Raw genomic sequence first — 13,672 nt, 5'->3', positions numbered from 1 at the left:
GCGTGGGTATCCGATTTTGGCACGTACATTGTATAGGTGTTCTTCTTCCTCTTTTTGCAGTTCTGGTGTACTGCAGTGTGTTGTGTCCCTTTTGAATAGTGTCTTGATACAACTTCTTTTGTGTGTGTTGGGGTGGTTGCTTTCGTAGTTTAGGACTCGGTCTGTGTGTGTGGCTTTCCTGTATACGTTTGTGGTGAATTCTCCGTTTGGTGTTCTCTGTACCATCACGTCTAGGAATGGGAGTTGGTTGTCCTTTTCTTCCTCTCTAGTGAATCGGATTCCTGTGAGTGTGGCGTTGATGATCCGGTGTGTATTCTCTATTTCTGTGTTTTTAATGATTACAAAGGTATCATCCACATATCTGACCCAGAGTTTGGGTTGAATTTGCGGTAAGACTTTTTGTTCTAACCTTTGCATTACCGCTTCTGCTATGAGTCCAGAGATGGATGAGCCCATGGTTGTGCCGTTGATTTGTTCATATATTTGTTTGTTGAATGTGAAGTGCGTTGTGAGGCACAGGTCCAGTAGTTTGAGTATGCAGTCTTTGTTGATAGGTTCAACGTTTTATTGTCTGTTCTGTATGTCCAGCAGGTTGGCTATTGTTTCTCTGGCTAGGGTTTTGTAGATAGAGGTTAACAGTGCCGTTACATTGAATGAGACCATCGTTTCTTCCTTGTCTATGACACTCTATACAGTCAACACAGGAATTCTTGGACATCATCAGAAATATACACATAGACAGGTGGCCTTGCTCTTAATGCTGATGCAGGTGGGAGGGTGGACATGGTGAGGTGCCCGGAGGGAGTCCGTCCACAGTGATGTGTTCATGCAATGTTGTTAGTGTAGGCAGGGTAGTGGAGGGAGAGAGAAAGAGAGAAGAGAGAGAGAGGGTGGGGGTGGACAGAGAAAGCAATGCAGTGAGAGTGGTGGAGCATGAGCCTTGTTTGGGAGTTGGTGCTATAACAGATAGACAGTGACTTTGAGGGAACAGAGAGAATACAGTGACCCTTACCCTGACAGAACGGGGAAGGTTATTGATGCTTGTCCTGTATTGCTGGACATTTCTTCAGACCGCAGATACTGCACTCAACTGGGTGGTGAGCTCAGATCATGGTCGTTGGGTCTGGTGGTGTGGCCTCATCTGGGAAGAGAATGGTCCTCCTCTGTACTAGTCCATCAACCAGGACCTCCTTGCCCCTGTCGACAAACCATCGTATAATTGCCCCTTATCTGCCATGGTCGGGGTAAACTGTGCAGGAGAGCTCTGAACCGAGAAAGCTCAACCGTGTGCCCTTTGACTTTTTAAAAATGGTACCAGTGCCAGGGATCATGTATTATCCAGGGATATTCGGGCGATGGTGAGTACCTGAAGCCATGATGGGTGGGAGAAACAGGCTGACATTGAATGAGAGGGACACCATGGGGTGGGCTGTGCAGTTAATGTGCTGAGTTCAATAAGATAGTACCAGGAAACTAACACGACCCCGTGCAGAATATCCCTCTGTCACACTCAATGAAAATGTCACTGAGACAAGTTATTGTTAGATTCAGCCCAATGAATCGAAGTCTGTGCTGACCCTTCTCCAAGTTACAAATTTACAGAACAAATGCTCATCTAATACTTTTCATCATCTGACCTCACACCAATATCCCGTTCACCCATCATTCCTGGAAACATTGGCTTATTTTGCAGGATACTGTTGAAAAGTTTACATTTCAACATTCTGGAACCTGGGAACACACCCATCCATGACATTGTCTCTCAATTTCTCCCTCGCTGTATATACCCCACACTCCTCCCATTTGTTGGTATTTAAACTGATTCCCAGCCGATCGCTCTCTGGCTGAGATGTTCACGCCCAAAGTACCCTTATAATGACACAGTGTAGATATGGAGCGGTAAATGGATGGGAGCTGCACATTCTGTCACTCCCCGCATGGGCTGCAAGTTTCCCCACGCTGGAAAGTGATCTAAAACAGCTTTACTGAGCAATGTACTGGGGTGGTGGACACAGTTCCACACCCTGGTCACATGTCTTACCTGAGTTTATAGACCAATGCTGTGGTCTGCATACCTTTCCACTCTGAGTAGATTGTGGCTTTCATTGTACAGTACATCAGTCAGGTCTGCACAGTGCTCCATGCTGAAAACATTTCTGATCTGGGTTTATAGATCAATGCACTGCGATGGTCTGCCCACTGTTCCACGCTGGAACGATTGCAGGGTTGTGTTCAGCAGTACACGAGCCTGGTCTGCACAGTGCGTCATGCTGAACAGATATATCCTCCGGATTTATGGTTTCACGGCTGGTTCTTTGAGGTGGATTGAGAATGTGATATAACTAATCATTCCAGTCATTCCAGTCGATATGGCAATGACTTTATTTTGATTCTCATTCTTGTGATTGGACCGTCCAAATTCTGAATCCTGCGGCCAGTCCCTTTCTTCAGTCTACTTGCATATTTCAGCAACGTGCCCCATGAGTAATTGTCTAGTTATAATGTGAATAACTGTCCTGTCTATTGCCCTTATCTTTGACGTTGCTCACCCTGGAGCATCGGGATTCACTGCGATAAACCTCAGTAAGGTCACGCCTCAGACTCAACGCTCAAGGGATCATAGTCCCAGCTCTCCGTGTAGCTCAACATCTTACGCTACCTCAATATCAGAAACATACTTGTAAATCTTTACTGCACCCTTTCAAGTTTATCAACATCTTTTCTATAGCAGGGAGAACAAAATTCAAGGCAGTATTACAGAAGTGGCTTAACCTAGAGAGTAGGCGAAAGTGGGTACTGCAGGTGCTGGAGATTAGAGTCGAGAGTGTGGTCTGGAAAAGCACAGCATGTCAGCCAGCATCCGATGAGCAGGAAAGGCAATATTTCGGGCAAACGTCCGATTCCTGCTAAAGGTTTTTTGCTCAAAACATTGATTTTCCTGCTCCTCGGATGCTGTCTGATCTAGCCTGCTTTTACAGTACCACACTCTGTGATCCCAGTGTATATCCCAAATGGCCCTCTTCTTCAAAAAACGCAATTACCCCTCCCACATTGTCGACGATGCCATGCAGCGTATCTTATCCACTTCCCATACCTCTGCCTTCGAATCCCACCCCTCCTAATGCAACAGGAAAATAACATCCCTGTTCCTCACCTTCCACCCCACCAAACTTCCAGATACAATATATTTTTCTCCCTCATTTGCGCTCCCTACTAACAGACCCCACCACCAGAGATATATTTCCCTCCCCACCCCTATCTGCGTTCAATAAAGACCGTTCCCTCCAATACTACCTCATCAGGTCAACATCCCCCACCAAAACACTCTCCCTTCGCAGCTCCTTCCCCTGCCACTGCAGGAATTGTAAAACCTGCGACCTCACCTCACTCCCTCACCTCCGCCCATGGCCCCAAAGGATCCTTACATATCCATCAGAGTTTTAATTGCGCTTCCAGTCACACCACCGACTGTATTCCTTGCTCCCGATGTTGTCTACTCACCATTGGGGAGACAGGGCGCTAACATGCGGCACACTTCAGAGAACAGCTCCAGGACACCCACACCAACTCACCCCACTGCCCCATGGCCAAACATTTCAGCACACCCTCCCACTCCGTCAAGGTCCTGGGCCTCCTCCACCACCACCCCCTAACCACCCCCAAGCCTCATCTTACACCTTGGGACCTTGCAACCACACGGGATCGATGTTGATTTCACGAGTTTCCTCATTGTCCTTTCCCACACATTAACCTTCCAACTCAGTATAGCCTCCTTGACCTGTCCTACCTGCCCATCTTCCTTCCCGCCTTTCTGCTCCACCATCCTCTCCGACATATCACCTCCACCCCCAACTTCATCTACCTATCACATTCTCAGCTACCTTCCCCCATTCCTATCCCCTTCCCATTTATCTCTCAGCAACTTTGGGCTACAAGCCTCATTCATGATGAAGGGCTGACACGTGAAATGTAGATTCTTCTGCTCTTCGGATGCTGCCTGAAGGGCTGTGCTTTTCCAGGACCATATTCTCGACTCTGACCTCCAGCATCTGCAATCCTCACTTTCTCCCTTGAGATAGTGTACCCAGAAATTTCCCCAGCAGACATTGTATGCAGCTGATCTGTTATTTTATCTCTGTCTTCTTTTATAAACAGAGTGGGGCATATACAGCCTTGAACAGCTCCGGAAATTTTCCCAGATACAAGGAAATGGTAAAAAGAAAGATTGAAAGATTTATAGTCGGTCAGGCAGTAACCCTCATCCATTCCATCCAGACTGTGTAAATATTCCATTTTATTATGATATGAAATGTGAGGTAAGGAAGGGATTAACTGAATCTTTTCGTTCAATGCCTGTGGTTAATGTCAGTCTCCATGGATTGTAATTATTCCAGTGGTGGCTTTTCATCTTTTACTGATAAATGGGCTCCGTCGATTTGTTATTCCACAATATTAACGGGAGCATCACCGACAGCACTAACACGGATCAGTTGCTCCAGAGAGAGGGGCAAGAGAGATCAGGATCTGAGAACTTTGGACTGGAAGTTTCCAGCAATGGATCAGAATCTGAGAATATGAGACTGGAATGTTCCAACATTGGATCAGAATCTGAGAACATTAGACTGGAATGTTCCAACAATGGATCAGAATCTGAGAACATCAGACTGGAATGTTCCAACAATGTACAGGTGTTTATCCAATTCTGTTTGGTATTTTTCTACATATTACGAATGGTTGTCGTTATCATGGCGGATCCATTATGCTCTTCGCATTATTCAATATATTTGTTATTCTCTCCTGTCTATCGTTGGTGTCCCTGGTAAGTCTCACTGTCCAGATTTTTTTTCTATAAACTAGTTATGACTGCATTTCTGTTCTTTCATAAAGTCTACACTTCTTGCCACCAATAGTGTTCCTGGTGATATATTGAATCCAGTTCAATTCCTATCTCCCTCCTTGCTTCTGACAATGTTACCCATGAGTCTCTATGTTGACCTACTCAGTTTGAAAAGTGGACCATTGTCTCTCTGCCTTGTTATTTAAATATTGGGAGCTTGCAGGTCTTTGTCCTCTATTGTGTTTACAAACTCCATTTCCTTCCTGAGATTCCATCCCATCCCTGCTCAATATATTTTATTTTCATTCATTTGTGAGACTTGCGTGTTGCTGACTGGCCAGCATTGATAGCCCATCTCTATTTGCCTTTGAAAAGGTGAGAATGAGCTGCCTTCTTGAATCACTGCAGTCCACTTGCTGTTGGTTGACCCACAATGCCAGTAGGAAGGGAATTCAAGGATGTTGAGCAAACGACTCTGAAGGAACAGCAGTATTCAAAGTTTGGGAGAAGATTTGTAGCTCGGGTGCTCGTTGTTGTGGTTCTGTTCGCCGAGCTTGGAATTTGTCTTGCAAACGTTTCGTCCCCTGTCTAGGTGACATCCTCAGTGCTTGGGAGCCTCCTGTGAAGCGCTTCTGTGATGTTTCCTCCGGCATTTATAGTGGCCTGTCTCTGCCACTTCCGTTTGTCAGTTCCAGCCGTCAGCTGTAGTGGCCGGTATATTGGGTCCAGGTCGATGTGTTTGTTGGTAGAGTCTGTGGATGAGTGCCATGCCACTAGGAATTCCCTTGCTGTTCTCTGTTTGGCTTGCCCTATAATGGTAGTGTTGTCCCAGTCGAATTCATGTTGCTTGTCATCTGCGTGTGTGGCTACGAAGGATAGCTGGTCGTGTCGTTTCGTGGATAGTTGATGTTCATGGATACGGATCGTTAGCTGTCTTCCTGTTTGTCCAATGTCGTGTTTAGTGCAGTCCTTGCATGGGATTTTGTACACTACAGTGGTTTTGCTCATATTGGGTATCGGGTCCTTCGTTCTGGTGAGTTGTTGTCTGAGAGTGGCTGTTGGTTTGTGTGCTGTTATGATTCCTCGTGGTCGCAGTAGTCTGGCTGTCAGTTCGGAAATGTTCCTGATGTTTGGTAGTGTGGCTAGTCCTTTGGGTTGCGGCATGTCCTCGTTCCGTTGTCTTTCCCTTAGGCATCTGTTGATGAAATTGCGAGGATATCCGTTTGTGGCGAACACCTTGCAGAACTCTTCCTCTTTTTGCAGTTCTGGTATGCTGCAGTGTGTTGTGGCCCTTTGGAATAGTGTCTTGATGCAACTTTGTTTGTGTGTGTTGGGGTGGTTGCTTTCATATGTTCTCCAGTTGCAGCCTTACTAATGTCTTGCATAGCTGCAGCAACACTCCCTACCTTTCTACTCTATCCTTTTAAAAAGAAAAACTGAACCTACGCTTGCTTTTCCCATTACTTGCTGTAGCTGCATTCAGGTTTTCTGTGAATTGCACTCAAATAAATAGATCCCTCTGTACCTGAGCACTTTGAAGTTTCTCTCCATTTAGATAATAATTTGCCTTTTTATTTCGCCGGCCAAATTTAATAATCTCATAGTTATCCATTTTAATTTTCATTGCCAAGTGTTAGACCATTCACCCAACCTATCCATATTAACTTTCAAACTTCTTACATCTTCATTCCGAAGTAATTTCCCACCGATGTTAGTGTCATCTGAAAAATTGTTTATAGTATCTTCTATCCTGTCAACCGAGGAATAATATTGATGAAAAAAAGTTAAGGCATGAATACTGAAATTTGTGGCACCCCACAAGATACAATTGTCAGAAGAAAATGACACATTTATTCCATGTGACTGCATTTTGTTGGTTCACCAATCCTCCAACAAACTAATAAATTACTCTTAAACCCATGTTGTCTGTTCTTAACCCTTACTCTTTGGAGAAGCAACATATCCAATCCCTTCTGGAAGACCAGATGTATTCCATCTCCAGGATTCCCACAAATCACCTTGTTTGTGACATCTTTAAATAACTCAAGCAAACAAATCAAACACGATTTGAAACTATGTTGACTCTGACGGATTGTGGTTTAACTTTGCAAATGTCCCGAACAATGGACTCTAACATTTGCCTTAAATTACAATCGGTTATTGTTACGTTTTACTGCGTAATGTATACCATTATTACAAGTTCTTCCCTTTCGAAAACTTTTATGTTTTCTTTGAATTCCTGTTTAATGGGCACACGTTTTGAAGAGATCTGCTCCAATTGCTGTGAAAGAGCCATGTGTGGCTGAACAGACTCATCATCATGCTGGTGTAGACAATAGACAATATACAATAGACAATAGGTGTAGGAGTAGGCCATTCTGCCCTTCGAGCCTGCACCACCATTCAATATGATCATGACTGATCATCCTCAATCAGTATCCTGTTCCTGCCTTATCTCCATAACCCTTGCTTCCACTATCCTTGAGAGCTCTCTCCAACACTTTTTTAAATGAACACAGAGACTGGGCCTCCATTGCCCTCTGGGGCAGAGCATTCCACACAGCCTCCACTCTCAGGGTGAAGAAGTTTCTCCTCATCTCTGTCTTGAATGTCTACCCCGTATTCTTAAGCTGTGTCCTCTGCTTCGGCACTCACCCATCAGCGGAAACATGTTTCCTGCCTCCAGAGTGTCCAATCCTTTAATAATCTTATATGTCTCAATCAGATCCCCTCTCAGTCTTCTAAACTCAAGGGTATACAAACCCAGTCACTCCAGTCTTTCAGTGTAAGGTAATCCCGCCATTTCAGGAATTGACCTCGTGAACCTACGCTGCACTCCCTCAATAGCCAGAATGTCTTTCCTCAAATTTGGAGATCAGAACTGCACGCAGTACTCCAGGTGTGGTCTCACAAGGGCACTGCACAGCTGCAGAAGAACCTCTTTGCTTCTTTACATAGATTAGATTACATAGATTAATCTCTTTGCTTCTATACTCAATCACGAAGGCCAGCATGCTATTAGCCTTCTTCACTACCTGCTGTACCTGCATGCGTACCTTCATTGACTAGTGTACAAGAACACCCAGATCTCTCTGTACTGCCCCTTTACCTGAATTGATTCCATTGAGGTAGTAATCTGCCTTCCTGTTCTTGCCACCAAAGTGGATAACCATGCATTTATTCGCATTAAACTGCATCGACCATGCATCAGCCCACTCACCTAACTTGTCCAGGACACCCTGAAATCTCCTAACATCCTCATCACAGTTTACCATGCCACCCAGCTTAGTATCATCAGCAAATATGCTATTGTTATTGCTGATACCATCTTCTATATCATTAACATATATTGTAAAAAGCTGCGGTCCCAGCACGGATCCCTGCGGTACCCCACTGGTCACTGCCTGCCTTCTGAAATGGAGCCGTTTCAGAACTCTTTGTTTCTTATCAGCCCACCACCTTTCAATCCAAGTTAGTACTTTCTCCCCAATACCATGCGCCCTAATCTTGCTCACTAACCTCCGATGTGGGACTTATATCAAAGGCGTTCTGAAAGTCCAGGTACACTGCATCCACTGGATCTCCCTTGTCCATCTTCAGAGTTACATCCTCAAAAAATTCCAGAAGATTAGTCAAGCATAATTTACCCTTCATAAATCCATGCTGACTCTGACCTGTCCTGCTATTACTATCCAGATGTGTCATAATTATAATAGACTCCAGCATCTTTCCCACTAATGAGGTCAGACTAACTGGTCTAAAATTTCCTGTTTTCTCTCTCCCACCTTTCTGAAAATGTCGTACCACATTAGCCACCCTCGAATCTGCAGGAACTGATCCCGAATCTATCGAACTCTGGAAAATAATCACCAACGCATCCACGATTTCTCGAGCTAACTCCTTCAGTACCCTGGGATGGAGACCATCAGGCCCTAGGGACTTATCAACCTACAGACCTAACAGTATCTCCAACACCAATTCCTGGCAAATATAAATTCCCTTAAGTTCACGTCCTTCAGCCACTGTTACCTCAGGGAGATTGCTTGTGTCTTCCCCAGTGAACACAGATCTGAAGTACCAATTCAATTCTTCTGCCATTTATTTGTGCCCCGTAATATATTCCCCTGTTTCTGTCTTCAAGGGCCCAATTTTAGTCTTAAACATTTTTTTCTCTTTCACATACCTAAAAAAACTTTTACTGTCCTCCTTTATATTATTGGCCAGTTTACCTTCGTACCTCATTTTTTCTCTGCGTTTTTCCTTCCTTCTTAGTAACCCTGTGTTGTTCTTTAAAAGCTTCCTCGTCCTCCGTTTTCCCACTTATCTTTGCTATGTTATACTTTTTCTCTTTTAACGTTATATGTTTCCTAACTTCCCTCGTCAGCCACGGCCACCCATGACTCCTCCTCGGATCTTTCTTTCTTTTTAGAATGAACTGATCCTGCAACTTCTGCAATATACACAGAAATATCCGCCATTGTTCCTCCACTGTCGTCCCTGCTAAGGTATTGCACCATTGAACTTTGGCCAGCTCCTCCCTCATAGCTCCATAGTTCCCGTTATTCAACAGAAATATTGTCACTTCCGATTGTACCCTCTCCCTCTCAAATTGCAGTTTGAAGCTTATTGTATTATGGTCACTAGTTCCCAATGGCTCCTTCACTTCGAGGTCCCTGACCAATTCTGGTTCCTTGCACAATACCAGATCCAGAATTGCCTTCTCCCTAGTCAGCTCCAGCACCAGCTGTTCTCAGAAGCCATCTCTGAGGCACTCCACAAAGTCTCTTTCTTGAGGTCCAATACCATCCTGATTCTCCCAGTCTACCTGCATGTTGAAATCCCCCACAACAACTGCAGTAACATCTTTGCGACAAGCCAATTTCAGCTCCAGATTTAACTTGCATCCGACATCCAGACTACTGTTTGGGGGCCTGTAGATAATTCCCAAGACGGTCTTTTTACCCTTAGTATTTCTCAGCTCTATCCACACTGACTCTACATCCCCTGATTCTCGGTCCACCCGCGCAAGGAACTGAATATCATCCCTTACCAACACGGCCACCCCACCCCTTCTGCCCGTCAGTCTGTCCTTACGATAGCACGCGTAGCCTTGAATATTCATTTCCCAGGCCCTGTCCACTTGAAACCACGTTCCAGTTATCCTCACAATATCGTATCTGCCAATCTCCAAAAGAGCCTCAAGCTCATCCATCTTATTTCTAATGCTTCGTGCATTCATGTATAGTATTTTTAATTTGTTACTGCTCTCACCCTTCCCATCAACTTCTATTTCACTCAACCTTACAACATGATCCCTTTCTGAATTTTCTGCTTCATTGATACAGTTGTCTTTCTTGACTTCCCTTGTTCTAACTTTCCCTCCAAATCCTTCTTAAACATCCAGTGTGTCCCCTCACCTCCCCCCCCCACCCCCCACGCCGCTACTTAGTTTAAACGTAGCTGTGTTACAGTAGCAAACCTGCCTGCCAGAATGCTGGTCCCTGACCTATTCAGGTGCAAACTGTCTCTCTTGTAGTATTTATGCTTACCACAATACACACCCCAGTGATCCAAGAATTTAAATTCTTGATTCCTGCACCAGTTCCCCAGCCACACGTTCAAGTCCATTATCTCCCTGTTTCTGACCACACCAGCCCGAGGAACTGGAAGCAAACCGGAGATAACCACCTTGGACGTCCTGCTTTTCAGCCTTCTTCCTAGTTCTCCGAAATCCCGCTGTAGTATGTTCTTCTCGACATCATTTGTGACGACATGTACCACCACCTCTGGCTCTTCGCCTTCATCCTTGAGGATTTCCTGCACTCTCTCTGTGATGTCTTTAACCCTGGCACCAGGAAGGCAACACGCCATCATTAAGTCCCTCCTGCTGCCACAAAAACCCCGGTCAGTTCCTCTCACTATGAACTCCCCTTTTACCACGGCTCTGTGCGATGTCCAACTCTTCCGCTGTCTCCACGCCAACCTTTGATTGACAGACCTAGCCGCCTTGCGGACTGGCAGTGTCTTCTGTCTCTACTGTTTCCAAAAGATTCAACTTGTTCCTGACAGGTACTTCCCCGGGGTCTCTTGCACCTGTCTCCTCTCTGCCTTCCTCGTCGTCTGCTCTCTTCTGCTCTCTTCTGGTACGATTGGTTTAATAACCTTGCTGATGGTCTTGTCCAGAAAGATCTCATTCTCTCGGATGAGCATAAGGTCCTCGAGTTCTTTCATCAGTGCTGCAATATGCTCTGTCAATAGATGAACGTGCACACACTTTCCATACTTATATAGACCCAGACACACCAGAGTCGTTGACCTCCCACATCAAGCACGCAGCACACTGAACCAGCTTGGCAGTCAAGTTTTCACTCTCTTCAACTGTGGATTAATCACTTCACTCAACCTCCTTGTCAAAGAATCCTGAGCTAAAGCCTTACTCTTCAATCCACAGGAACTTCCTTGGACGCTCCTTTTGGGGCAAGTCTGTGGACTTTTAATTTAGGTTAGAGGAGGAGGGAGGGAGCGACGCCCTACTTTGTAGGACCTGGGGTCTACAACACACCCACTCAAATAACAATCACTTACCTTCCCGACCAGCTTTGCGCTCTGCCTTCACATCCGCCTAGCTCCCGCCGCTCTCTGATCGTACAAATTCGATGGGCTGACGTCTTTCTGGTGTTCCCATGTTGTCGTCTCCAAGGCCAGAATGACCTTCTCCTATTGATGTGTGAGAGGGTTGGGACATTATGGAATTGATGATGAATTGCTTTCGCCCGAAACGTCGATTTTCCTGCCCCTCGGATGCTGCCTGACCTGCTGTACTTTTCAAGCATCACTCTGATCAAAACGCAGAGAATAGACAGCATTGTTGAAAGATTATTGTCCTTCTCTACTCCATCAGCAGAACGGGAGGTCTGGAGAAAATCTCACAATAAGGCTTCAGAAGAGTATAAGTGATGTGGTGAGATAATTTCTACCATTAATCTTCCCAGAACCCACTTCACCGAGATCTCACTGAATCATATAAGGTGGAGCTCAGAAACAGGAAGGAGGAGCAAATATTGATGGAGTTATATATCAAAGTGAAAGCTGCAATACATACGTTTGGCATGTTATAAAACAGGAAATGGGATAAATATGTTTCTGTGTGCTGCATTAATAATATACTGTTTAAATTGTATCGAAGCTGTGCTAACCCAACGAAATACTAATGCTGGGAAAAATGGATTTCATGAGCACGTGTGACATGGCTTGCATTAACATTATTTCGAGCACCGAGCTCGAGATCAGGTTATTTAGGAATTGGTGTTGGAAGATCAGAAGAGCTAATTGAAAACTTTGCTGGAAACGACCATTTGGGAGCAGTGACCACAACTTTTTATTTGAGAGTCGATTCCCCACAGTATGGAAACAGGCCCTTCGAGCCAGCAAGTCCACATCAACCCTCCAAAGAGTAATCCACCCAGACCGGTTTCCCTCCGATTAATGCACCTACCGCTATGGGCACTTTAATAAAGCCAATTCACCTGACTTGCACATCTTTGGACTATGGGATGAAACTGGAGCACCCAGAGGAAACCCAAGCACACACAGGGAGAATGTACAAACTCCACACAGACAGTCGCCCATGGCTGGAATCAAGCAGTGGTCCCTGTTGTTGTGAGGGCGGCAGTGCTAGACAATGAGCCACGGTGCTGCCTCTATTAGTTTTCTTTTATGCTGTTTGAGTACACGACAGTTTTTGTTTTATTTGACGTAACGGTTATGAATCTGAGTCAGGCAAGCCATGAAGGTGTGAGGAGAAAGTGGGGACTGCAGTTGTTGGAGATCAGAGTCGAAAAACGTGGTGCTAGAAAAACACAGCTGGTCAGCCAGCATATTAGTAGCATGAGGATTGACGTTTTGGGCAGAAACCCTTCATCAAGAATGAGGCTTGTGGCCCAAGGTGGGTGAGAGATAAATGGGTGGGGAGTGTGGCGGGGGGACGTAGCCGGGAATGTGACAGGTAGATGGTGGAGGGGTTGAAAGTGATAGGTGATAAAGGGAGACAGAACGCTTCATCTCTGGCATCCATTCGAACCAATGTGGTCTCCTCAACATCGGCGAGACAGGACATCAACTTGTGGATCATTTCAGAGACACACTCTGGTACAGTCAACAGACCAACTTCACCACCTTGTGGCTGAACACTTTAACTCCCTCTACCACTCCACCAAGGACATGCAGGTCCTGGGCTTCCTCAATCGCCAAGCCCTAACCACCCGACGCATGGAGGAAGTACGCCTCATCGTCCGCCATGGGACCCTCCAACCATGGGGATCAATGTGGATTTCGCCAGTTTCCCCATTCCCCTCCTCCCACCTTATCCCAGTCCAAACTTCCAACTCGGCACCACCCTCTTGAATGTTCCTGGATGTCCATCTTCCTTTCCAACTATCTACTCATCTCTCTTTTCCGACCTAGCACTTTCACAATCCCGTGTTCCCCCCCCCCCACCCACTCCCCATTTACCTATTAGATCAAAGGAAGCAGCTTCGAAAAATGCCGAGTATTGTAGTATACCAGTGGATTCAGAGTAATGTAGGACCTAGCAAAGGAGGAGAAAGAAACAGGGGAAAAAATCAAAAAGAGAAAAAGCATGCCAACAAAAAAGCAACGTAAATACTGCTAAAAAGCTTCTATCAATGTATCCAACAACAATAAAAACAAGATCAAATGTGGTACAGTGAGTATGCGGACGGGATAATTTATTGTAGAGAACAGAGACGTTACAGGGAAAATAAATAGTTTCTTTGTGCCTGTCTTCATGGAAGAATATCGAGAAAATCTTCCAGA

Source organism: Chiloscyllium plagiosum, unplaced genomic scaffold (assembly GCF_037043375.1).
Source record: "Chiloscyllium plagiosum isolate Xiang-an unplaced genomic scaffold, Cpla_swu_hap1 HiC_scaffold_33, whole genome shotgun sequence".
Lineage (NCBI taxonomy): Eukaryota > Metazoa > Chordata > Chondrichthyes > Orectolobiformes > Hemiscylliidae > Chiloscyllium > Chiloscyllium plagiosum.
The sequence above is the reverse complement of the archived record's forward strand: the minus strand, read 5'-3'. Positions refer to the sequence as shown.